Raw genomic sequence first — 26,404 nt, 5'->3', positions numbered from 1 at the left:
TTAAGTCCCAACCCAACAAGAGATTCAGGGATAGGCTGGATCACTGCAAGCTGGGATAAGCGACCAGGGCCAGAGGGTTGGGGAAGGCCCAGGGAGAGAGACCGAGGCCTCGAGAATATGAACTGTAAGTTATAACTGTTTTGTTGAATTGCTCAAACCAGCTAATCTGTTTTGTTTACTGTTGCTTAACAATAAAGAAACGTATAAAGATTGTTACCAGAGTCCAGCATCACAGACTTAATCATCAAAGGACATTTTGCCAATCTGTTCCTATGGAAATAAACTTTATTGAAAAGGTTTTCTGCAATAGCTATGTTTAATAAATGGGTTTCCAGAGACAGAATAAGAAAAAAAAATCTCTTGCTGACTAAAGCCACAGGTGATTTTCTCTAGCCACCAAACAGAAATATGTTTGCCCTTCTGTAAAGGGAATGCTGGATCTCTCTCTCTCTCAACACAAGTTCCAGAGCCATTCATCTTTTACTTCTTCCCCTCCCTCCGTTCAAACATGCACTCCAAGTTTCAGTATGATAGGTATTATTAAAAGCTCATGGATGTCTGCCTATAAAATATAGAAGTCATATGAATGCCATGCATGATTTAATTTTGTTGTTTTCTGTTTGCTTCAGATTGTCATCGCCAATTGAACCCCATCAGAAGTGAATTAGTTATTTGGCTCATCAAGTTACTTGAACATAAGATATGCTGTGCAGAGTCAGACTAGGGTCCACCGAGCCCAGCATCCTGTCTCTGCCAGCAGCCAACTCGAGTCAAAGTAAATCTAATTCTTGTTGCTTACCCCAAGTGTTAAGCAATGGCTTTTCCAAATCTACCTGGCTAATAACTGTTTATGGACTTTTACTGAAGGAATGTTTCCAAACCACTTTTAAACCCACTAATGCTAGTTGCTTTTACCACATCCTCTGGCAACAAGTTCCATAGCTTGAATGTACACAGAGTGAAAAAAAAGACCTTCTACTATTTGTTTTAAAATCTGCTGGTTGTTAGTTTAATAGAGTGTCCCCTTATTTTAGTAATATTTGAAAGGGTATGTAACCAACCATCCCTTATTTAACTGTTTCACTCCACTCAAGATGTTATAAACCTTTATCATATCCTCTCTCATTCATCTATTTTCCAAGCTGAAGAGACTTACCCCTGTTTTGCCTTTCAGGAGCTATTCCAATCTCTTCAGAATATTTTTATTGCCCTGCTCCCTTACCTTTCCAGTTCTGCTATCTCTTTTTTTTTTTTTTAGATAGGGTGACCAAGATGCGATTGTACCACAATGCTATTCTCCAAATAATTACTAACATTCTATTTGCTTTTGTGACCGACGTTGCAAATTGAGCTGAAGATTTCAAAAGTATTGTCCACAAGAACTTAGAGGTCCTTTTCCTGGCTGATGATTTCTAATACAGAACCCAGTGTTTTTACCTGAGGTTGAGATTATTCTTCCCTATGTGCATCACTTTGCCCTTGTCCATATTAAACATCTGCCATTTAGATGCCCAGCCTCTTAGTCTCACAAGGTCCTCCTGCAATTCCTCACAATCCACTGCTGTTTTAATAACTTTGAATAAATTTGTGTCATCTACAGATTTGATCACTTCATTCATTGCTACATTTTCCAGACCATTAATGAATATTTTAAACAGCACAGGTCCCAATACAGATCCCTGGAGCACTCTACTACTAACCTTTTTCAATTTGAAAAACTGACTAGTCCTTTTCTTTGTTTCATTTCTTTTAATTGGTGACGTTTTAACTTCCTGAAGAGTCTCTCTTGAGGTACTTTGTCAAAGCCTTTTAAAATACACTGTATCAACTGGCTTACATGTTTATTTACATATTTACATATTCAAAACATTCTATTAGCTTGGTAAGCAAAGACTTCCCTTTCTTAAAATCATTTTGACTCAACTCCATTCAACAATGTCTTTTTATGTAGTCAGTAATTTTGTTTTTAATAATGGCTTCTATTATTTTGCCCAGTACTGACATCAAGCTCATCGATTTATAGTTTCCTGTACATAAGAACACAAGAAGTTGCCATACTGGGTCAGACCAAGGGTCCATGAAGCCCAGCATCCTGTTTCCAAAAGTGGCCAAACCAGGATACAAGCATCTGATAAGTATCCAAACATTAAATAGATCCCATGCTACTAATGCCAGTAATAGTAGTAGCTGGCTATTCCCTATGTCAACTTGATTAATAGCAGTTTATTGACTTCTCCTCCAGGAATTTATTCAAACCTTTTTTTTTTTTTTTTTAAAACCCAGCTACACTACCCTAACCACATCCTCAGACAATGAATCCCAGAAGAGCTTAATTGCGCATCGAGTGAAAAATGTGCTACTTAACTTCATGGAGTGTGCTGTAGTCTGTTATCTGAAAGAGTAAATAACTGATTCAAATTTACTCATTCTAGTCCTCATATGATTTTATAGACCTCTATCATATCCCCCTCAGCTGTCTCCTCTCCCAGCTGAAGAGCCCCAACCTCTTAGCCTTTACTCATAGGGCAGCCATTCTATCCCCTTTATTATTTTGGTCGCTCTTCTCTGCACTTTCTCCAGTGCAGCTATATCCTTTTAGAGACGCAGTGACCAGAACTGCACATAGTATTCAGGTGTGGTCTCACCATGGAGCAATACAGAGGCATTATGACATCCTCCCTTTTATTTTCCATTCCCTGCCTAAAATTCCTAACATTCTGTTTGCTTTTTTGATTGCCACAGCACACTGAGCTGACAATTTCAATGTATTCTCCACTATGACGCCTAGATCTCTTTCCTGGGTGGTAACTCCTAAGATAGAACCTAACATTGTGTAACTACAGCATGGGTTATTTTTCCCTATATGTATCATCTTGCACTTGCCCACACTAAATTTCATCTTCCAGTCTCGCAAGGTCCTCCTGCAATTTATCAAAATCCACATGTAATTTAACTCTGAATAATTTTGTGTCATTTGCAAACTTGATCATCTCACTAGTCATATACCTTTCCAGATCGTTTATAAATATATTGAAAAGCACTGGTCTAAGTACAGATCCCTGAGGCACTCCACTGTTTACCCTTTTCCACTGAGAAAAGTGACCATTTAATCCTATTCCATTTCCTGTCTTCTTACCAGTTTGCAATCTAATGAAAGGTCATCGCCTCCCATCCCATGATTTTTTTATTTTCTTAGAAGCCTCTCATGAGGGACTTTGTCAAATGCCTTCTGAAAATCCAAATACACTACATCTACTGGTTCTCCTTTACCCCTGTTTTGCCTTTCTTCATAAAGGATGTTTATTGCCCTTCTCTGTATCCTTTCTAGTTCTGCTATCACATGTTTATTAATCCCTTCAAAAAAATTAGCAGATTTGTGAGGAAAGGCTTGTCTTGGGTAAATCCATGCTGTGTTCCATTATTTTTTTATTTATTTATTTGTTTTTATATACCGACATTAAACATGAGTATCACATCGGTTTACATGTTAACTTGTGATAATGTGACGGCGGCCATATTATCTTTACATTGTAACGTTATGAATAACACAACTATGTATTGATTTAACAGTTGAACATTATAAACATTGATTAACAAATGTTAATACATTTCTTAGCATTGTCTTTAACATAGCTGAATGTAAGTGTTGAAGTATGTTGTTTGAGATGTTATGAGGTCTCTTGGTGGGTTGTGGGAGGGAGCAGGGATGGATCTAAGTAGTGTAGGTTAATTGTTGTTGGGATAGGCTTTTCGGAAGAGCCAGGTTTTTAGGGCTGTCTTGAAGTTCTGTGGAGAGGGTTCAGTTCGAAGTTTGTTGGTAGTTTGTTCCACAGAGTGGGGCCTGCTATTGAAATTGCACGTTCTCGGGTTGAAGTGAGGTGAGCCTGTTTGATGGAAGGAATTGAGAGACGTCCAGTGCTTTTAGAACATAGGTTTCTTTGAGAGGTGTATGGATGATGGGTGTCCTTAAGCCAGTCGGTCTTTTCGTTGTAGATGGATTTGTGCATGAGGGTGCGGGTTTATACTGGATTCTGTGTATGACGGGGAGCCAATGGAGTTTTTTCAGTATGGGGGGTTATGTGTGTGGAGCGCTTGCTGTTAGTGAGGGATCTGGCTGTCGCATTTTGTAATAGCTGGAGTGGCTTGAGGGTGTGGAAGCTGGGAGTCCTAGGGATGGAGTGGAGTTATAATAGTCGAGTTTAGACAGGATGAGGGCCTGGAGTATTGACCGATAGTCTTGGGTGAGTAGTAGGGGGGTTGATTGTTTTTTAGGACTTGTAGTTTGAAATAGCCCTCTTTATTATTGTATTTATGAAGGTTTTTAGATTGAGCTCGGTGTCTAGTGTGGTGCCTAGGTCTCTTACTGTTGTGACAATTTGGCTTTGGATTTGATTGGAGGAATGGCTTTGGATATTCCATGTGGGGGATGGTTGGAGATGTGTAGGATTTCAGTTTTTGTGTGGTTAAGGATGAGTGATATTTGTGCTAGGAGTTTTTTTTTATTTGAGTCAAGATGGAGTTTCATTGTAGGAGGGTGTCCTGGAGGTCTTCATTCGTGGGGAGGAGGATCTGGACGGCATCGGCATATACAAAGTATTGTAGGCCCAGGTCTGTGAGGAGTTTGCAGAGTGTTGAAAAGGGTGGAGGACAGGGATGATCCTTGGGGGACGCCGTGTGGGAGGGGGTACTGTTTTGATCCTTTGTTGTTGAAGGTAACTTTGTATGATCTGTTTACTAGGTAAGAACATAAGAACATAAGAAAATGCTATACTGGGTCAGACCAAGGGTCCATCAAGCCCAGCATCCTGTTTCCAACAGTGGCCAATCCAGGCCATAAGAACCTGGCAAGTACCCAAAAACTAAGTCTATTCCATGTAATCATTACTAATGGCAGTGGCAATTCTCTAAGTGAACTTAATAGCAGGTAATGGACTTCTCCTCCAAGAACTTATCCAATCCTTTTTTAAACACAGCTATACTAACTGCACTAACCACATTCTCTGGCAACAAATTCCAGAGTTTAATTGTGCGTTGAGTAAAAAAGAACTTTCTCAGATTAGTTTTAAATGTGCCCCATGCTAACTTCATGGAGTGCCCCCTAGTCTTTCTACTATCCAAAAGGTAGGAGCTGAACCATTTGATTGTGGTGCCGTCTAGTCCGATCTCGTACAGTCTGGTTAGGAGGGTGTTGTGGTTGATGGTGTCAAATGCAGCGGATATGTCCAGTAGTATGAGAAAGTAGAATTTGCTGGCATCTAGACCTCTGAGAGCTGAGTCGGTAAGGGTAAGTAGGAGGGTCTCTGTGCTGAGGTTTTTTCTGAATCCGTGTTGCGATGGGTATAGTGTTTTTTGGGATTCCAAGTGTTCGGAGAGTTGCTGGTTAACAATTTTTTCCAGGATTTTTGCAATGAAGGAGAGGTTTGAAATGGGTCTGAAGATAGTTGGGTTGTTGGTAATCAAGTTTGTTTTTTTTTTAGTCCTAGGTTTGATGATGGCACAATTAAGGGCTTCAAGAGGGAAGTGTGCCCTGTTCTAGGGAGATGTTTGATGACATTCTGCTATTGGTTTCGCTATGATTTCTGGGATTAGTTTGAGAGTAGGTTGATAGGTATGGCGGTGCGTGAGGGGGTGTGAGGCTGGGTTTATTTGTTGTATACTGTTTTTTTATTTCTGTGAGGCTGTGGGTTCGAAGGTGGCCATGTGGGGACGATTGAGAGCTGGGAGGTCATTATTTCCTTGGTGATTTGAGCGGCAGGTTGCTTATTAGTTTGGAGACTTTATCCAGAAGAATGTGCCAGTATGTCGCAGGTTATAGAGTGTTCTCGTTGGAAGGGTGGTGTTGGATGGGTTGAGTTAGCTTGGAAACGAGATTGAAGAGGGCTCTGGGGTTTATTGGTGATTGTGGATTTCTTTGCATAGTATTCTCGTTTGGCCTGGTCTATGTGGGATTTATAGAGTGTGAAGAATTGTTCGTATTTGTCCAGGAGGGGTTGGGGGTAGGGATCTTTTTCTCCATTTTTTCTCAGTTTGGCGGAGTGTTCGCTGGATGTTTTTCAGCTCGTGTTTGTACCATGGCGCTTTGAGGGAGTTTCCAGTTTTAATTTCTTTGGTGATGATGGGACACTTTGATTTTTGCAATTTCAGCATTGATGGTGAGCCATGAGTTGGTGGTTGTGTCTGCGGTGTTGAGGTTTAGATCTTTTAGTGCTGATGGTAGTGCTTCTGCGATGTCTGGGCTAGGGCATGGTTTGGGGATTTGATGTATTTCTTGTTGTAGCTGGTTTCTGTGTGGTTGGTATTGAGTTGGAGCATGGTGTGGATCAGTTTGTGGTCAGACCATGGGACGTCGGTTTGTGGTGAGGGGTTTATTGGTGCGTGATATTTTATTGTTGATAAATATGAGGTCAAGTGTGTGGCGGATTTCTGCATTGGTGTGTTTACTATTTGCTTGAATCCTATTGCTGACATTGTTTCAAGCAAGACTTTGCATGTGGGGGACTGTGGGGTGGAGTCAATGTGGAGGTTGAAGTCTCCTAGTATGATTGCTGGTGTGTTCATGTTAATGTGTGATGAGATGATTTCAATGAGTGAGGATATATGGAGGTCCAGGCATTTGGGTGGGGCATATACCATCATGATTTGCAGATTTTTTGTTTTGAAGAGGCCAATTTCCAATGGTGGGGGTGGTTGATGGGGTGTTGAATGAATTTGAATTTCTTTGATGCTAGAAAGAGTAGTCCTCCTCTTTTTCTTTTAGGTCTTGGTAGTGAGAAGATATTATATGATGTGTGGGGTAGTTGGCTGATGAGGTGTGTGTCCATTTTCTTGAGCCAGGATTCTGTGATGCAGAGGATGTCAGGGCGGTTGTCCATTAGGAGATCATGTAGAATGGGGATTTTCTTATATATCACAAAACATATAGATAGATATGTTTTGTGATTTTGTTCTTTAGAATAGTTTCCACTATATTTCCAGGCACTGAATTCAGGCTTACCTGTCTATAATTTCCAAGATCACCCTGGAGCCCTTTAAATATCAGGGTTACATTGGCTACCCTCCAATCTTCAGGTACAATGGATGATTTTAATGATAGGTTACAAATTTTTACTAATAGATCCAAAATTTCATTTTTTAGTTTTCAGAATCCTGGAGTGTATACCATCCAGTCCAGGTGATTTGCTACTCTTTAGTTTGTCAACATGTCCTACTACATCTTCTAGGTTTCACAGTGATTGGTTCAGTTCATCCGAATCATCACCCTTGAAAACAGTCTCCAGAACCGGGATCTCCCCAACATTCTCATTGATAATCACGGAAACAAAGAATTCATTTAGTCTTTCCGTGATGGCTGTATCTTCCCTATCTGCCCCTTTAACCGCTCAATCATCTAACAGTCTGATGTACTCCCTCGCAGATTTCCTGCTTCAGATATATTTTAAAAAGATTCATGTGGATCAGCCTGCCATAGGAGATTGGAGCCTTGCATGGGGGAGGGTGGGGGGGAGGGGGGCAGTTCAGTCCAGTAAATACAAGTGTTATTTCAGTTATATGGGTTGTCACAGGAAATCATTCTTTTAATGGTTTATTCCTGATCTATGTCTGTGATCCTATTGTTTGAAATGTACTTGCTTTCACTCAATAAAAAACATTTTGACATTAAAAAAAAAGTTTCTATTATGAGGTTTTGCCTCTACAGCCAACTTCATTTCAAATTCTCTTAGCCTGTCTTATCAATGTTTTTACATTTAACTTGACTATGCTTATGCTTCTTCCTATTTTTGTTCAGATGTCCAATTTGTGCAGAAAGATTTTTTTTGGCCCCTTTCACCTTGCTTTTTAACCATGCCGGTCATTGTTTGGCCTTCTTTGCTCCTTTCTTAGTGCGTGGAATACATCTGGACTGCACTTCTAAGATGGTATTTTAAAACAATGTCCCCGTCTGTTGTACATTCTTAACAGTTGCAGCTGCACCTTTCAGTTTTTTTCTATTTTACTCATCAGTTTCCCTTTTGAAAGTTTAGTTTTAGAGCTGAAGATTTTCATATTGTCCACCTTCCAGTCATTAGTTCAAATTTGATCACTATTGCCAAATGGCCCCACCACCGTTACCTCTCTTACCAAATCCTGCATTCCAGTAAGAATTAGATCTAAAATAGCTCCCTCTCATTGTTTCCTGAACCAATTGCTCCATGAATCAGTCATTTATTCCATCCATGAACTTTACCTCTCTAGCATGTTCTGATGTTACATTTACCCAGTTAATACTAGGGTAATTGAAATCTCCCAGTATTACTGCACTGCCAAATTGGTTAGCTTCCCTGATTTCATTGTCTCATTATTTTGGACAGGTAGATGTTAGTATACGTCTATTGCTATACTCTTATCCACACATATAGGATTTCTAATCATAAAGATTCTACTGTGCATTTAGCCTCTTATTTGATCTTTATCCTGTTGGACTCTATACCCTTCGGGACATAAAGTGCTCCCCCCCCCCCCCCCCCCAAGTTGCTCTTCACTTATTGCGATATAATTTGTACCCTGGTATAGCACTGGCCCAATGGTTATCTTCCTTCCAACCAGGTCTCTGAGATGCCAATTGGTGTCTATTTTCTGCTGAACACTTTAACTATCTTACTTCTTAGTCTTCTGGCATCGCCATACAGACATTTCAAAATGTTGTTTTTTTGTTTGTATTAACAATCTGCTTTCAGTTGATAGGGATAATTTAGAATGCTTTAGCTCAGTTGATTCTTACATATAAGAACATGGAACCTCTCTGTTGGGATGCCCTAACTATCCTGTTTCATTAGAATCCTTCAAAGATATCTCCCTCTGAACCACGCGCTGCTGAGCAACTGCCAGCTCTCTCCCTTGTTCTAGTTTAAAAGCTGAGCTATCCTCCTTTTTAAAAGTTAATTCTAGCAGCCTGGTTCTACTCTGGTTAAGGTGGAGCCCATCCTTTAACCATTGGCCATTCTCCAGTCTTCAGGTACTATGGCTGTTTTAAATGTAAGGTTACAGATTACTAATATCAGGCTTGCATTTTTATGTTTGATTTCTTTCAGAACTTTGGGTGAATACCATCTAGTCCTGGTGATCTATTATTCTTTAGTTTGTCAGTTTGATCTATTACATCTTGCAGTTTGACAGTGCTTTATTCTAAATGCTCAGAATCATCACCCAAAGAATGTTTCTTGTGTACATCCCTAACATCCCCCACAGTAAAGACTGAGGCAAAAAACTTAGGGGCAGATTTTATAAAACTACGCGCGCGCTTACTTTTGTTCGTGCACCAGGCGCAAACAAAAGTACGCCGGATTTCAATAGATACTCGCGTAGCCATTCCTATCTGTTAAAATCTGGGGTCGGCGCACGCAAGGCTGCCAAAATTGGCATCCTGCGCACGCTGAGCCGCGCAGCCTGCCTCCGTTTCCCTCCGAGGCCGCTCCTCAGAGGGAACTTTCCTTCACCCCCACCCCCCCCCCCCCCCCCCCCCCCGGCCCTATCTAAAACCCCCCTACCTTAAATCCAAAAGTTACGCCTGCCGAGGCAGGTGTAACTGCGCATGGCGTGCTGGCTGCCGGCGCGCCATGTTCTGGTCCAGGGGCTGGTCCGGAGGCCGTGGCCATGCCCCCGGGCCGGAACCACACATGCGGCCCCCACCCCCAGAATGCCCCCAATAACACGCCGGCCATGACACCCCCCCCCCCCGAAACCCCCCCCCCCCAGGAAAGTCCCGGGTCTTTGCGCGCGCCGACAGCCTATGCAAAATAGGCTCAGCGCACGCAGGGGGGGTTTGGGGTAGGTTTTCGGGGGTTACGCTTGTAACCTACTGCATAACCCTTTGAAAATCTACCCCTTAGTTTTCTCCTATTTTCTACTCTTGCAGATGTTTGTTGGATTCTCTTGCCTATATCATTTATTACATGCCGATGCCCTCAGTGCAGAAATGATAGGTAATTCCCTCAAACATTTACAATATGATGAAATCCAATTTAGATGAAATGTTCTATGTTAATCCAATTATTAACAAAAATTTATAATTTTGCACAATTTGTTTTATAGAATTTTTTTTTATTCCCCTTCGTGATCCTCTGTGATTCTGTATTAATTCTATGAAAGTCTCTAAATACTAAGAATAGAATAAGACTATCTTATGTGTTGTACAAAGTTGTCCTTAATTTTTCTCCCTGCCTCCCAGTTAAATCAGGTGTTTTGGAGACAGTTTTTGAGAGCAGGTTGAAGCTCCTTCCAGAACTTATCTAGAACAATTATATCAGGTACTTTATTACCAGTACTCTTAGGCTCCTGCAATTATGTGATCAAGAGAGAAACTTCAGAATTAGCTTGTTGCTGCATAATAGGGATGTGCAGAGGGACGCCATACGTTGCATTCGGGATACGTATTCGTCGGGGGGGCAAATACGTTGCATACGTCCGTATGGCGCCCCGATACGGTTTTACGTCTAATCCTATTCGGTACCTGGTTTAAAATTAAATTTACTACAACCCCCACCCTCCTGAACCCCCCAAGACTTACCAAAACTCCCTGGTGGTCCAGCGGAGGGTCCGGGACCCATCCCCTGCACTCTCACACCCTCGAACCAGTTTCAAAATGGCGCCGATAGCCTTTGACCTACCATGTCACAGGGGCTACCGGTGCTATTGGTCAGCCCCTGTTAAATGGCCATCGGCGCCATCTTGTGCTCCTACCATGTGACAGGGGCTGACCAATGGCACCGGTAGCCCCTGTGACATAGTAAGAGCAAAGCTATCGGCGCCATTTTGATTCCTGGCACCCGACGGCACGAGTGCAGGAGATCGCTCCCGGACCCCCGCCAGACCCCCAGGGACTTTTGGCAGCTTGGGGGGGGCCTCCTGACCCCCACAAGACTTGCCAAAGTCCAGCGGGGTCCGGAACGACCTCCTGCTCTTGGGCCGTATTGCCAGTATTCAAAATGGCGCTGGCGCTACCTTTGCCCTCACTATGTCACAGGGGCTGACGTCGGCCCCTGTGACATAGTGAGGGCAAAGGCTAGCGGCTGCCAGTACTCAACATGGCGCCGGCGCTAGCCTTCGCCTTCACTATGTCACAGAGGCCGACCGTCGGCCCCTGTGACATAGTGAGGGCGAAGGTAGCGCCGGCGCCATTTTGAATACTGGCAATACGGCCCGAGTGCAGGGGGTCACTCCCGGACCCCTGCTGGACTTTTGGCAAGGCTTGTGGGGGTCAGGAGGCCCGCCCAAGCTGGCCAAAAGGCCCTGGGGGTCCAGCGGGGGTCCGGGAGCGATCTACTGCACTCGTGCCGTCGGGTGCCAGGAATCAAAATGGCGCCGATAGCCTTGCCCTTACTATGTCACAGGGGCTACCGGCGCCATTTTGAAACGTACAGAGAGTGTGAGAGTGCAGGGGATGGATCCCGGACCCCCCCCCCCCCCCCCCCCCGCTGGACCACCAGGGAGTTTTGGTAAGTCTTGGGGGGATCAGGAGGGTGGGGGGTTGTTTAAATTGGCGGCCCGAATAATTCGGCGAAAATTTGTTGTATTCATGGGGAATCGCGATACGTTTTGCTTTCCCAACGAATACAACAAATATTGGCACATCCGTTGTGGATTGCCTATACGTAGGGACCAAATGCACACCCCTTCTGCATAATCAACAACTTGCCATAGAATCGACATTCCTGAAGCTTTCACACTTTTAATTCAGCCTTTTGAAGGAAGCTAGAGGGTGCCTGTCTGCCTTCAGCCTCAGCTCTCTTTCTGCTCCTGCTCCAGGATGTTCGAGTTCTGAGTAAAATGTTTTTGGCACAGTTAGCTATGACATACAGCCTTCATCAGCACTAAAGGGATAGCAGTCAAAACACAGAAAGGTTAAATGAAAATAGGTATTGTAAAATGTATGGAAGTGTGATACAACTATTATTTAAAGAACATTCAGACAACTGCAAGCAAATTTTATTGAGATGGATGTCCTGTGTCAAATGCTATTCATCAACTGACAACTGCTTTCCCCCACTTCCTTGGCATCCTATGATGTGCGTGTGATTGGGATAAACTTGAGACTTGAACATTGCTATGAACAGCTAAATTAGTAAAGCAGGTAGAGAGGACTTCTAAAACTATTTCGATAACCACGCTCCTTAACAGAAAATTATTTTGCAAACTCTGCATTACTGAAGATAGAACTGGACCTTAATCATCCTCCTAAAATAAGTAACACTTTTTTTCACTGCTAAAGCCATGAGACACCAACAATAAAAAGTTATTTACCATGAAGCATAAGCAACTAATGTAGGAATGCATGATAATCCATAAATTGGCAGTTACTGCTTGCATTTCCTATGCAGATCTGTTTTCTATGGTTTTAAGAAGGGACATTTTCAAACAGCCCACATAGGAAAGTCAGCAAAAACGTGCTTAAGTTTTCAAAGCAGGCTTACATGCACAAGTCAGCTTTGAACATGATCCCATCAAAACTACCCTGCACAAGTAATGCCACCCATGTGGCATGCATATAAAGAATGCACGTTAAGTCAAGTCCTTCCCCAACTCCACTCCCAGGAATGCTTCCACTCAGTCCAGGTAAACTTAAGCATAAACATGACATATGCTCGTAAGTTTACTCACATATCAGGAAAGCAATTTTAGGATAGGCCACTTCTGCATGTAAAGCAGTGTTCTACATGCAGATGCCTCTTTGAAATTTATCCCCATAAAATGTTACAAAGTGTTCAAAATACTCGATAGTAACATCAAATAAAATAGAATTTAAGCATACTTAGGACAGCTATTAAGGGCAGGGATAAGAAAAGGGCTAAAGGCATATAGACTGAAGAGGGCTGGGTGTTGTGCTGCTTTAAGTATGGGTGGGAACTTGTATGATCACCTGCCCAAAACAGTAGGAGATCAAAAACAGAAGACAATAGGAGAGCAATTTTCAAACAGCTTGCATAGTGGTAAAGTTAGTGAGTATATTGTACATACAGATTTCACCAAGTACTTTCAAAATGAACCTACAAGCATAAGTTTGCTCTGGAAATCCTTTAGAGGGCATAAGTTATGTGCATACTATAAAAATCAAACAGTATGGGGCCAATGCCATTTAACCTGTGGTAGGACGCGTGTTTTGGAGGTGTTTCCACAGCCCCTTATGCTATAAGGGGATTAGTGTGGCCAAAACACACGTCCACCCCCCCCCCCCCCTCCCCACAACTAATAGCACTCATCACCTGCAAATGATGTTGATGAGGCTATTTGTTATTCTCCCCAGATCTAAAAAATATACATGTATGTGTGCCCGACCCAAACATTTGTACGCTCAGAAATTAACTCCTGCACAGAGCAGTCAACTTCTGAGCAGAGCAAAAAATGTACAGAAAAGTAGAAAATATTGCTTTTCTGTACATCCTCTGACTTAATATCTTGGCGAGATTAAGTCAGAGGAACCAAAAGGTTTAAAAAAAATAATTAAAAAAAAAAAGAGTGCCGGTGGTCAGATTAGGAAATTAACGCTCAATTAATGGAGCATCCATTTTCGTAACCCATGGCTGTGCACAGGTTAGAAATATGGATGCTCGTAAAATTGAGCATCCGTTTTCCTAACCCTCTGACAGCCACCTCTCCTGGGCGCCCGCTGCCAAGGAGGTGCTACGGGCGCACATTTGTCCCTAGTGTCTCCTTGTCAGCGTGACCCCCTCATTTAAATATTGAATCGTGCAGCCAGGAGAGATGGCTGGGCGCACATTAGGAAAGTGGATGTTGAACACTGAGCACCCATTTTCTGCACTCATTTATTGCATCAGCCCCTATGTGTGTAAGTTCCAACTCCAAAGTCCCCCACACATCCACCCGGAATACCTCTCCTCAGTGTGTATAAAATTACAATCAAAACTGGATTTCATGCACACTTTACATGCACTGAGCAGGGGTAAGTTTTAGATCAGCCTTTTATATGCATAAAACTGGGGTTTATGCAAGCAAAAAAAAACTTGAAATTAACTTCCTGAAAATCAGATATGGGGTGACATCCAATGGCTGGAAATATCCAGGCTAAGCTAAAGCAGGGTAGACAGGAACAGCCCTGCAGACTTGTGGGTCAACTGGTCTCGATTTGCCATCATCTTCTGTGTTATTATATTAGTACTAACGTGTCAGATAAAACCATTTCAAGATATTTGTCTGAGAAGGTGAAATATCTATAAGGAGCAAGGATTTAAATACTCAAATATTTGTTGTTGAAGCAGCATCTCCTAATACACATGCTTTATTTAAATTTATATTCCACCTTTCAGGTACTTCAAAGCAGATTACATTCAGGTACTAAAGGTATTCAGGTACTGAACAATGTGAAACAGTTTTCAGAGAATGACCATGCTATAACCCAGCATTTGAAATAAAGAGTAGAAAGAGCTTGATTTGTCCCAGTCACTAAGTACAACGGTTTGATCTGTCATTAAGATCATTTCAATGAAACAGTTAGTTATGTACTATAGATTTCAAGAATTCCTGAACAGTGTAGAGCTAAAAAATGTGACCCAATTCAATCAATCATTCATGTTCATTTCCTCTATAGAGAATCCACAGGGGAAAAAATGAACTCAGCAATTCTGATTGGATGATTTCATCTGTTTGTAGAACAAAAATCTCTGCCACTGGAGACCTTTTGCCTGCGAGGTTGCCACCAGCAAGCCTCAGTATTCTATTACCTATTCTGACTCCGGTCCTGTTTGCAAGTGGGAGGAGTTTGAACTATAAAAGATACACAGCTGCGGTGCGATGCTGCCGCTGGTGTGACGCCTAAGCCGTGCGCGCCAAAGGGCACGCGGCTTTGCCTGGCTTAGTCGGAGAAGAACGGAGTAGAATGGCTATAAATAATTTATAGGTAAAATCTGAAAAGAGTGATACAGTGCAATCCTTCTTTAAATCCAGTGGCCTTAGAGATTTTGCAGATAGAAGAGGTATATTGTTGTCATCTTGTGAATTGCCTTCCTCCATGGCATATAACTTCCTTCTTTAAAAAAGTTTACTATGAGATTAGTTCTATAATGCCACATACGAAAGGAAGGCTTGAGTTAAAGAACTGTCTTCTACGCCTACCAGTAATATGAACCAGCCACGGATTGAGGACTGCTTCATAAGAACTTCATCTATCATACCGGGAGGAGCCGCAGGAGGCATCAACCTGGAGCAGGAGCTGAGCCCCGGGTCATTTGAGACATCTTTGAGCCCCGGTGCCCCAGCGAACCTGAGCCAACCATCTGGTAGAAATGAAATAATTTCACTTGAACAATCATTAAAATCCACATCCCCTGGTTCCCAGAGAGGAGCAGATAAAATACCTGCATCCTCGGAGAACCCTGTAGAAGGGGATTCCAAGGAACTAAGAGCTGGGATTTTCTCCAACCAAGAGGAAATGGCCTCTATAGGAAAAAGAGAAGAGGATATACAGGTTACAATTTTAAGGGAGGTATCATCCTTAACTCTGAAAAAATTCACTCGAAGAGATAGGAAACATAATTATTATGATGCAAAAGTCTATTAATAATTTGTCAGTTAAAGTACAGGATGTATTAAATCAAACATGGTTACTCAGCAAAAAGTGAAGAAATTGGAGAGTATAGTAATGGAAAAAATTCAGTCTAACCTGATCAAATCAGAAAAGATATGTATGGATAAACTTGAGTCATTGAAAATCAAATTAGGAATTTGAATCTTAGAGTTTTAAATTTTCCAAAAATTCATTTGATCTCCCCTAATGATTTGTTTAGAAGCTATTTAATAAATGTGTTGAAATATTCGGAATCAGCAATCCTGGCTATTTCAAGGATTTACTACTTGCCTCAGATGCAAGGGGGAGAAGGAAATCAGCGATTTGCGGAACAAGCTGAAGCAAATTTAAATCTAACCAAGATATTGGAGAATTCTTTTGAAGTTAATGTACAAAGGAGGGGTACTTTAATTGTACAATTCTCGTTTTTAAAGGAAAGAGACTCCATATTAAGGTTATATTTCCAAAACCAAAAGCCAAATTTCTACAGTCAAAACCTTAGAATTTTTCTGGATATAGCCCGCTCCACCCAACTCAGACGGAGAAAGTTCATTTCAATGAGGTCTGAGGTGGTGGAGAGAGGGGCAAAGTTTATACTCAGATTTCCCTGCCGCTGCTTGATCTTGTATCAAAATTCTAGATATATTTTCAATTATCCCGAACAGTTAAGATTGTACCTGGATTCCCACTCTTAAAGTTTCTATAGATCTGGGTATAACAAGTTGTTAATAGGATGAAGTTTGACAACAAGTTTTGCTTGATAGGAAGTTGTATACTTAAATCACTGCTTCAAATGTACGGTAATTGGTCTGCAATGTCTCTATTTTCCTAGCATTATGTATGATGTATAGAGAATGGATATCTTGAAATTACGTTATAGGTTGTCTTTAAACTGATTTACTAAAAGCCTTCTGTTTACTATATCTTGATAATTAATTGAAAAGCCTAATTAAAAAATTAAAAAAAAAAATCTCCTTTTTTGTAGACATGCATCAACCACAGCTGTTTCAACTCAGCTCTTGTTTCGTATCTGTCTTCCCTGTATACATAGATAGGGCTTGATGTGGTGCTGTTATCTTTATTTAATTCTAATGTTTTTTTAATCGGATTGTACACAGCAGACAAGAATGGCTTTCAGCAGCCTCTACCTGCTTCAGGTGTTCCGCTGAGGTTTTGGCCCTCTCCATTGGTTTATGTAATATTCACCTCCACTCCATTATGTAAACTGCTTGCAGCTCTTGGTATTAATTACAAACTATATGCAGATGATATTACATTTTTCTTGCCAGCGATGTCGTCATGGGCATCCACTTTAGAGCTCATCTCAATTTGTTTTTCCATAGTTAAGAGCTGGATATTCCACAATAAACTAGCTCTCAATATTGATAAAACTGGATTGCTGTTACTGAGCAGGCGTCCATTGTCAGATTACCCTAAAACTTTTACTTTTGAAGTCTGGCAAGTGACCTTAAAATCTCGTGCAGAATTTAGGGGTTATTCTAGGCTCAGATTTATTGATGTGTGGCCACTTAAAATCTTTGGTGAATTGGCCCCTCTTGTTATGCAGGTTAAGACCTCTTTTGGAGCCCAAGTGCTTTTTGCACTGTGTTGCAATCTCTGATTTTCCCCCTCCTTAGATTACTGTAACTCCTTATTCTGTTGTGCTGGAGGTGGACCCTTGGCCTGGTGCAGTATTGGTATGGCCTTCTGGTTGGACCCAGAGAGCGCCTGCCACCAGGAGGCAGAGCTGGAGCTTCGCCAATAACAGTCCGGGGTTTCCACAGGTTGAGCCTAGATTTAGGTGGGCCTCAGAGGGTTTCCCAGAAAGGTAGCGGAGTGTGCCCACCATGAGCAAGGGTGTGCGGCTGATGCAGAGAGAATGAACCAGACCTGAACTAGAGACTCCGGAGACCTCAGGGAGGTAACAGTTCAAGAAGGCTCTCCGGGTAGAATAGGCAGCGCCTGTGGGTCTGGTCAGAGGAAAGCCACGGTCAAAGTCCAAGCAGGTCGGTCTGGTGGTCACAGAAGGCAAGAAGAAGATGTCCGAGTGAAGCGCAAGGGTATCTATCCAGAAGTGCTCATCCAAAGCAAGGGTCAAATCCAAGGTCAGTCCGAGCGTAGTCAAGGAAAGTGAGGGTCAGTTCCAGGTGGCAGTCAACGTGGTCAAGCAGGCAGAGGTTAGTTCCAGGCAGCGGTCAATGTGGTCAGGCAGGCATAGGTCATGTCCAAGCAGCGGTCAATATGGTCAGGCAGGCAGAAGTCAGGTTCAGGCAGTGGTCAGTCATAGGCAAGCAGGGGTCAGTACCAAGAATTAGTCCGAAGGGTACTACCAGGGAACTGGAGCAGGAACAAGACAGACGCTGAAGACACAGAGGATCACGGGGACACTGGGACAAGGAGACGCTAGAACGCAGGATCAGATACAAGGAACAGGCAAACTAGTACACCGAGGGTGTCGACCCGATTGCCAAGGTGAGGCTCTGGGAAAGAGGCTTGCCTTTTATACTAGGTCTATGTGATGTCATCAGGATGCGTCCAAGTCAGGTTTCCTGTGCTTGGCCCTTTAAAAGTGGAGACGTCGGCCGCGCACGCACCTAGGGGTGGGGCCGAGGTGATGGAAAATGTGGAGCCCCTATGGGAGCTCTCCTGAGATGCCTGTGGCATAGAAGAGGCCAAGGACGCCTGGGGAGAGCGTTGAGAAAGTCAGGAGCTGGCGGTTGCGGCAAGGCCAGAACTGGTGGAGGGCAGCGCAAGGTGAGCAGGCCCGACCACGGCACCAACACGGCTGGGACGTGCAACAGTACCCCCCACCCCTTCTAGGCCTCCCCCTTACCAGTCTGGGTTTTTCTGGGTATTGACGATGGAACTCCTGGAGAAGATTCTTGTCGAGAATGTGGTAAGAGGGCTCCCAAGAATTCTCTTCAGGGGCAAAGCCCTCCCACGAAAGGAGGCACACCCAGTGGCCTCTATGGCGACGGACATCTAAGATGTCTTTAACTTGAAGGGTGTCTACGGGTTCTGCAGAGTGTTGAGTCGGTGAAGGAGGTCTTCGGGAAGGCCAAGACAAGATCAAGGGTTTGAGCAGCGACACGTGGAACGGGTTATGAATCCCCATGGAGGCTGGCAGTTTCAGCTGGTAAGTGACCGCTCCTTCCCATCGTAGGATAGGGAATGGACCCACGAATTTGGGAGCTAGATGCTGGGAAGGCAGCCGTAGCCAGATTCTTTGTCCGGGTATGACATGGGCACAGCCTGACGATGGGCGTCTGCGGATCAACACTACCTGTCACATGGTAGGAGCAATGGATGGCCGGCATAGAGCGGGCAAAGGCTATCTGCTGCCAGTATTCAAAATAGCGCCGATAGCCTTTGCCCTCACTATGTCACAGGGGCCGACTGTGAGGGCACCGGCCATCCATTGCTCCTACCATGTGACAGGGGCTGACCAATGGCATCAGTAGCCCCTGTGACATAGTAGGTCAAAGGCTATCGGCGCCATTTCAAACTGGCAGCCGAGGGTGTGAGTGCAGGAGATGACTCCCAGACCCCCCGCTGGACCACCAGGGAGTTTTGGTAAGTCTTGGGGGGGTCAGGAGGGTGGGGGGTTGTAGTTAATTTAATTTTAGCCGGGATGAATAAGAATTAACATATAAACGTATTGGGGTCCCCCCTTGCTGAATGCAACGTATCTGCCCCCCGATGAATACGAATCCCGAATGCAACGTATGGCGTCCCTCTGCACATCCCTAGTGGGAACCACCACGGTGCCCTGCAAGTTCCTCCTCTTTGCCGCTTTGGCCTGTAGATCCTTCTTTTCTTTGCGGGGTGGCGGCACCAGCAGCTGACTCAACTTAGTCATGGCCCTGAGGCCACTGTCCCATCCAGGCCGCCGCCCTCTGCAAGTGCACGACTTGCACATTGGGTTGCACCGGCCCTGCTCACTCATGCCAACAGAACACCATGTACAGGAAGAGCTTCCCATGCTCTAATGTTCAAGTACTCAATGCCTCCTCTTCACTAAAACCTCTTATTTGCCTTTTCTTTGTAACTTAACTAGATGGTAAGCTTCATGCAGAAATGACTGTTTCTTATGTGTGTGTACAGCTCTGTGTTTAGCTAATAGACCTATATAAATGGATACTAGTAGAGGTAGCAGAATCTGGGGTGGCTCAAGGCAATCTGCTGCCTGAAGTTTGAGATGGCACTCTTCCTCCTCCCACACAAGGCACAGCAAAGGTCAAATCATCGAGGGGGCCAAGGAGAGGATCCCCTTAGAGTCTGGCCCTTTTGGTGATTTAAAATGCTGCAGAAGAATGAAAGCAGGGGTCAGAATTCCCAGAGGAGTGTCAGTGGTAATATTTCTAGGAAGTTGGCAAGCCTGCCACACTCCCAGAAACCCTATGACCTGGTGGGGGTCTGTGTGTGTGCACTCTCTCCAGGTTGGTGCAAGGATATTAGGTGCCCTAGGAAAACTTACAGCCTTGCATGACCTCCTTCTCGGCGCTTACCACACAATTAAAAATTATGTTTAATCATAGCATATTACATTCAGGTACTGTAGGTATTTCCCTATCCCCAGAAGGCTTACAATCTAATAGGGTGCTTTATCAAGCCACAATAGTGATATAATGCATGATAAATGCTGTATATAATGTGATTTAGTCATATTGTGGTGATATCCAGAGATAGTCACGATATCACAATTAGCTGCTTTGCATGCATAAAATAGTAAAATGCATAGTTAATTCTATATAAATAAAATAACGTGGCAGAAATTTTTCAGCCATGTTAGTTTTAGATAAACCTTTTCAGAAAATGTTATTCTAGTGAGAGCACTGGGTCCCTAACGCAGGTCCCAATGCTCCTGCACTAGAATTAAAGGGCCATGCTGCCCCATACGAAACATCACTCCCACCAAAAGAATGTGAAAAGCCACCGAGGTTTTACTAGGCCCCTCCCCCTGCTGCCCACCCTGGGCAGCCCTGCAAACAAAGATTAAAAATAGATAAAGTCAAGAGCACTGAAAAATCCTACCACCTCACCATTAAATCAAATACTTCCCCAGTCTATACAACACCCCCTTTAATAAAAACCCCAACCTCCAAGATCTGCCCCCAAGGCCCCCTTTTCTTTACATGGTAACCCTGTTAGGGTTCCCTCCCCCAGCCCTCAAATATTTCCCTGGTAGTCTAGTGTCCCCACTTGGACGCCTCCTGAACTCCCTAGCTTTAAAAAGCTCATAGCTGATCAGAGGAGGGCTCGAAATGTCCTTAGCCCCAGGACTGGTTGGTGCCATTTTCCAAAATGGTACCAACCGGCCTTTGCCCTACCACAAAACAGAGGTAAAGGCTGGTTGGTGCCATTTTGGAAAATGGTGTCAACCAGTCCTGGGGCTAAGAAATTTGTGGGCTCTCCACCAATGAGCTTTTTTAAAGGTAGGGGGTCCGGGAGGGTATGGGGTGGTGGAACTAGACCACCAGGGAAATTTTTGAGGGTTGAGGCAATGGGAAACTTACCAGGGGTACAATTAACAGAAAGGAAGAATTCAGGGCATATCTTGATGGTGAGGAGTAAGGCACTATCATGTGGTTGACTACTTTTAAACATTTTTTTGCAGGGCTGCTTTGAATGGGCAAGGAATCTAGTAAGATCCTTGGTAGCTTTTGGGGGGGAGTTCATGTTGGGCCGCATGGTTCTTTAAAGTGATGGTGGCCCTGTGCATTGAGGGCTGCCATAACTCTGTTCTGAAGGCCCCATTCGTGTTCTTTTCTCTCATGAATGTTTTTCATGAAATGACTTACCCAAGGTCACAAACAGCAGCAGCAGAATTTGAACACTGGCGTTCCTGATTTGGAGCCCACTGCTTAACTACTAGGATACTCCTCCACACTCATTTATAATTAGATTTTACATGAAAAAGGATATCCATAGACTTCTGAGGTAAAAATATCACAATAACATGTATATTATTTTTATATGCACTGCTCTGCTGCCAACCAGGATATCTTGCAAAAAAGACGATTGGAACCCATATGGTATCAAAGCTGAATTTTGGTGTGGGCAAGTGAGCAGGTCACCCGGGTCGCCATGATCTGGGAGGCACCCTGGGAGCTGCCAGCATCACCCATCCCGCAGCGGATCCCATCTTGCTGCAGCTGAAGAAAGGCCAGTGAGGGGGCGCTAGGGGTGTGCATTCGTTTTGAACTTATATGTAAAACGCTACTTTTTTTTTTTTAACTTAAAAAAGTGATGAGGCGAAAACGATCGGATTTCCAACGTATTCAACATAGCTATGTTGAATACGTTGGAAATCGCGATCGTTGATCCTAAATAAAAATTTAAACCCCTCACCCTCCTTAATCCCCCCCAAGACTTACCAAAACTCCCTGGTGGTCCAGCGGGGAGTCAGGAAGCCATTATTCTATTCCTTTGCGAGGAGCACGTGACATCCGCGTCACGTCGGAGTGACGCGGCCGTCACATGGTCCACCGCGGTTTCGCTCCCGGACCCCTCGTTGGACACAAACGGAACTTTTGGCCAGCTTGGGGGGGCCTCCTGGCTTCCTGACCTCCCCAAGCTGGCCAAAAGTTCCGTTTGTGTCCAACGAGGGGTCCGGGAGCGGAACCGCGGTGGACCACGTGACGGCCGCGTCACTCCGACGTGACGCGGACGTCACGTGCTCCTCGCAAAGGAATAGAGGAATGGCTTCCTGACTCCCCGCTGGACCACCAGGGAATTTTGGTAAGTCTTGGGGGGGGATTAAGGAGGGTGAGGGGTTTAAATTTTTATTTAGGAAACCGGTGCACGTATGGACATAGACTCAACATGGAATTCTCCATATATCCATATTGACCGAAATTGACCCCCCTTTTCGACTTATGGACTTATGAACATAAACTTTTTGTCTGCACATCCCTAGGGGGCACCATCAGTTGGGGGGGGGAGGGTGACTTTTTGCACAGGGTGCCATTTGCCCTAAAGCCTGCTCTATATGATATTAAGCCTATTGTAAAGTGCTTTCAATGTTGACTTGGCCCTCAGAGTACCATGAGTAAACAATTACAATATAGTAAACCTCCCATACCAAAACAGCCCTAAATGTCAGCACTCAAACAGTAACAACCCCACTATGAAGAGGGCAGCACTGCAAATATTATATCAGGCCCTAAAACATCATCAATACAGTTTATATTAGGCAAACAGAGCAAGCCAAGTTGCTTTACATCCCGCACAGAAGCTACATGCCAGCAGAATACCTTACCTTGGTCAAACATGCAGAACTAGACCCTCACCAATACAGAATAAAGACAACATAAAGCATAAATAGAAATGTGCAGACAAAGTCAACTGGAAATTGCAAAAAGACAGACTCTGTATGTGGTGCAAAAATGAAAAATCAGAAACCATTAGAACATAAGAACATGCCATACTGGGTCAGACCAAGGGTCCATCAAGCCCAGAATCCTGTTTCCAACAGTGGCCAATCCAGGCCATAAGAACCTGGCAAGTACCCAAAAACTAAGTCTATTCCATGTTACCATTGCTAGTAATAGCGGTGGTTATTATCTAAGTCAACTTAATTAACAGCAGGTAATGGACTTCTCCTCCAAGAACTTTATAGCTGTGTTTAAAAAAGGATTGGATAAGTTCTTGGAGGAGAAGTCCATTACCTGCTATTAAGTTCACTTAGAGAATAGCCACTGACATTAGCAATGGTAACATGGCATATACTTAGTTTTTTGGTACTTGCCAGGTTTTTATGGCCTGGATTGGCCACTGTTGGAAACAGGATGCTGGGCTTGATGGACCTTTGGTCTGACCCAGTATGGCATTTTCTTATGTTCTTAACTTATCCAATCCTTTTTTAAATACAGCTATACTAACTGCACTAACCACATCCTCTGGCAACAAATTCCAGAGTTTAATTGTGCGATGCGTGAAAAAGAACTTTCTCCGATTAGTTTTAAATGTGCCACATGCTAACTTCATGGAGTGCCCCCTAGTCTTTCTATTATCCGAAAGAGTAAAAAAAACAATTCACATCTACCCGTTCTAGACCTCTCATGATTTTAAACACCTCTATCATATCCCCCCTCAGCCATCTCTTCTCCAAGCTGAAAAGTCCTAACCTCTTTAGTCTTTCCTCATAGGGGAGCTGTTCCATTCCCTTTATCATTGTTCCTCATAAAAAATAAAATAAAACAATATAAACACAATCATAATAGTAAAACTATACTAATAGAAAGAATAAATATTTCAATACAGCTGACAAACTGATCATCATTCAATAGCTGAACTCAAAAAAGTTTAAAAAGTTCTCAAAAGCCAATAAAATATTTCAAATCAGACACATCAAATAAAATCTAGCAATTAAAACTAATAAAAATTCCCTGCCTTCCATACTTGAGATGGTCATGGATTGGGGAAGCGGGGGGGCAGGGCACAAATTATATCCTCACTCATTACACACTTTCACACTCTCTCTTCTACACACAGGCTTTTTCTCCCTCACATATCCTTTCTCTCTCACATACACACAGGCTCTCATGCACATTCTATCTCTCACGCACACAAATCCATACAGACTTCCAGATCTGCTAAATCTCTATCTTGTAACAGCCCCTTATGAAATATGGGATATGAAAATACAAAAAGTACCTAGAGGCAGAAAAATCCTAAATCTGCCCCTGCACATATGTGAACAGGAACTCATTCACATCCTCTCTCACATACACACACATGCACACAGGTCTCACTTTCACAAAAATAGGATCTCTCTTACTCTCAAACACTCGCAAAGGTTCTTACAAACTCACACACACACATACACACTCAGGGCTTCACCTTCCGTTCTTTGGATGTGGTGGGATGGGGTCTGCTGCATCCAGGCCTTCAGGCTGCAGTGGGATGGGGCGGCTGCGGCTTCGCCTCTCTTCAGGCCCTGACAGGATGGTGTCCTCAGCCCAGCCGCTCTTTGGGCTACAGGGGGATGGAGTCTGCCATGGCTGGGCCTCTCTTCGGGCTGCAGCAGAATGGTGTCTGCCACGGCCTCACCTGGCCTCCCTTCAGCCATGGGCACTTTAGTAATCATGTCTGCAGCTAGGCGAGGTAGCCACCACAGGAGTGTTTTAGGGAGGAGCATTTTTTTGCCACTGGCCTACACCCCCCCCAAATTTTGCCAACTGAGACAAACTTCTCACCTCGCCTAATGATAGAACTGCCCCTCAGTAATAGTAAATGAGCTGGAAGAAGTGAGGTTTTTTTCCTATGGTACTTGCACAGGCAGAGATTTATTCAAATGTTTCTACATAGCAATAACAACTAAACACAAGATATTTTAATTATGTTGTGAAGCAGTAACTAAAGAATGTGTATTGATTAAGAAATGTCATGGAAATTAATACAGAAAAGTGTATGGCAAACTGGACACAATACAACACAGAAAAATGTTTTTTTTCCTCTCTTCTAGGTAGACATGGACAAGAGACAAAGCTTTTATAAGGTAAGGAAACTGCCTAAATACTCTCTAGTTCTAATTCAACCAAATCAATCTAAAGAAAAAGGAATGAATATGCATTTTGGGTCAAGCAACTCACTTCTACTCTTACTAATCTGCTCTCAGCAATGATAAGCATTTACTACCATGGTTAATTCAACCATTTACAGTAATGAACCTAATTACATTTGCTTTGAGATATATAACTTAAGCAACTGTTAAAACTGCAGTAAAGACTACAGGAACAAGTTAGACCAACTAGGAAATGTAATGTTATTAAAGGGTTATGTCAACAATAGATGCACATAGCTGTGAATTGACCAGGCACTACTGGTGCCCCTAGGCTAAAAATGCCAAAGAATAACCTCTCTCTTCAGTTTTCAACCCCAGCCAAGCAGATCCTTTGCCAGAAAAAATTAGAAAAATATGAACATAAGATGTGCCAGACCCTAGCATAATCCAAAAAATGTAAAGACACTTACATGAAGTCCTACTAAGAGAATGCTATCATCTCAGCAGGAGGGGGGGGGGGGGGGGGGGGGGAAGAAGTAGTAGTGTGGTTTATAGCTCCCCCATGTGGAAGACTATATGGTAGAGTCCACATACAAACCCATGCCACCATTTTAGAGAGTGGACTCCTTAGGTATTCTTTGTTGGGGAAGCATGTCTTTTATGTTGACTCAGTTTTTCTTGTTTTCCTAGGGAAGAACTCTCGGGTCTCTACTACGAAGAACTGGGTATGGAAAAGTCGAAAGAGTGCCTTTGCCAGCCTTTAAGATGCCTTTTTGAAATCCTTTTGGTTTTGGAGAAGGAAGTTGTTAGACCCTTCCTTTTTCTACTTTTTTGTTATCTTTTTCAAGATTTAATTTAATTTGACACTTTGCCTGAGTACCCTTAGGCCCAGTGAGGTTCATTCCTGGGGAACAGAAGGAAATGAAGACCTGTGGTACCCATCTGGTGTTAATTACATCTACATCATCAAGATATTGAAGGCAGGAGCATGGAAGCACCCTCCAGGTACCAACAGGGAAGTAAGAAGTATGACTAAGTAACTAGACTACAGGTATGAGGAATGGGACTGAATTAGAACACCTAAAGTGGGAGATAGTATCCTATCCACCGAATTCTGTGAGGAAGCTCCACTACTTGGACAGGATAAGGAATAAAAGAATTAACTGACTTCAGTAACATCAAACATTAACTGGAAGCTTAAAGTCACCGATTTATTAAGAGAGCTAAAGCTGTAAAAGGACTGTAAAGAATGTGAACATGCAAGTGAACATTTTTATCAACTTTCCATCCTTAAATCAGTAGTTATGTTGGAAACCAAATCAGCTTCCAGAGTGATTATTGCT

At 43.3% G+C, this 26,404-nt stretch overlaps 1 long non-coding RNA gene across 1 annotated transcript; it reads left to right on the top strand.

Annotated features, from left to right (window-relative positions):
- LOC115091683 lies at window positions 1-26,404 on the top strand. The gene is made up of 3 exons (XR_003856795.1): window positions 1-124; window positions 25,023-25,055; window positions 25,752-26,404. It is a non-coding gene; the product is annotated as an uncharacterized LOC115091683 (long non-coding RNA).

The sequence above is a fragment of the Rhinatrema bivittatum genome, chromosome 5 (assembly GCF_901001135.1).
Source record: "Rhinatrema bivittatum chromosome 5, aRhiBiv1.1, whole genome shotgun sequence".
NCBI lineage: Eukaryota > Metazoa > Chordata > Amphibia > Gymnophiona > Rhinatrematidae > Rhinatrema > Rhinatrema bivittatum.
This window is presented reverse-complemented; position numbering and strand designations above follow the sequence as displayed.